Here is a 759-nt window from a genome sequence, read left to right on the forward strand (position 1 = left end):
TGTGTGTGTGTGTGTGTGTGTGTGTGTGTGTGTGTGCGGGCTTTAAAATATGTAAATATATAATTAGATGGGTTCATATGAATATTAAGAAAATTTACCTCCATGTTGCATATACGAAACAAATTTATGATGTAACTGCTGCTAGTACTGCTTATATTATTATCATTATTATTATTGATGTTATTGTTATTATCATTATTATTATTATTATTATTATTATTATTATTATTATTATCATCATTAAATAAAAAAGTAACAATAAGTAATGACAACGGGGAACTACACGCCCGGCTAGCTCAGTCGGTAGAGCACGAGACTCTTAATCTCGGGGTCGTGGGTTCGAGCCCCACGTTGGGCGAAAAAGAATAATATTTTTTTTATCTATGTGGCACTGAAATAGATCTGCATTTACAGGCAACGAAGTCACCGATTATATTAGTTATGATCACCAATATTCCTTTTAGAACGATAATTATTAGTATTAGAATTGTGCTGCTGTTTGTACTGTTGTTGTAGGTGTCATCATCATTATCACTACAGACACACACACGATCTGGCAGGCTGACAGACACACAGATGTACATAAAAACTTAACTCTTCAATGCTAACAAACAAGATAATGATAATAAATTCATCGAAGCGAATCAGCACAACTTAACCGAAGACAAGATAAATAAAGCAAACACTAATCACACAAAGAGTTAATAATTCCTCCCACACAAAAAAAAACATCACTGAAAACTTTAAAAAAAACACCCA

The 759-nt window shown here is 32.8% G+C and overlaps 1 non-coding gene across 1 annotated transcript; it reads left to right on the forward strand.

The window, feature by feature from the left end:
- Positions 1 to 285: 285 nt before the first annotated feature.
- Positions 286 to 358, forward strand: Trnak-cuu (transfer RNA lysine (anticodon CUU)). Its single transcript has one exon. It is a non-coding gene; the product is annotated as a tRNA-Lys (tRNA).
- Positions 359 to 759: the final 401 nt, after the last annotated feature.

This window comes from Eriocheir sinensis, chromosome 21 (genome assembly GCF_024679095.1).
Source record: "Eriocheir sinensis breed Jianghai 21 chromosome 21, ASM2467909v1, whole genome shotgun sequence".
NCBI lineage: Eukaryota > Metazoa > Arthropoda > Malacostraca > Decapoda > Varunidae > Eriocheir > Eriocheir sinensis.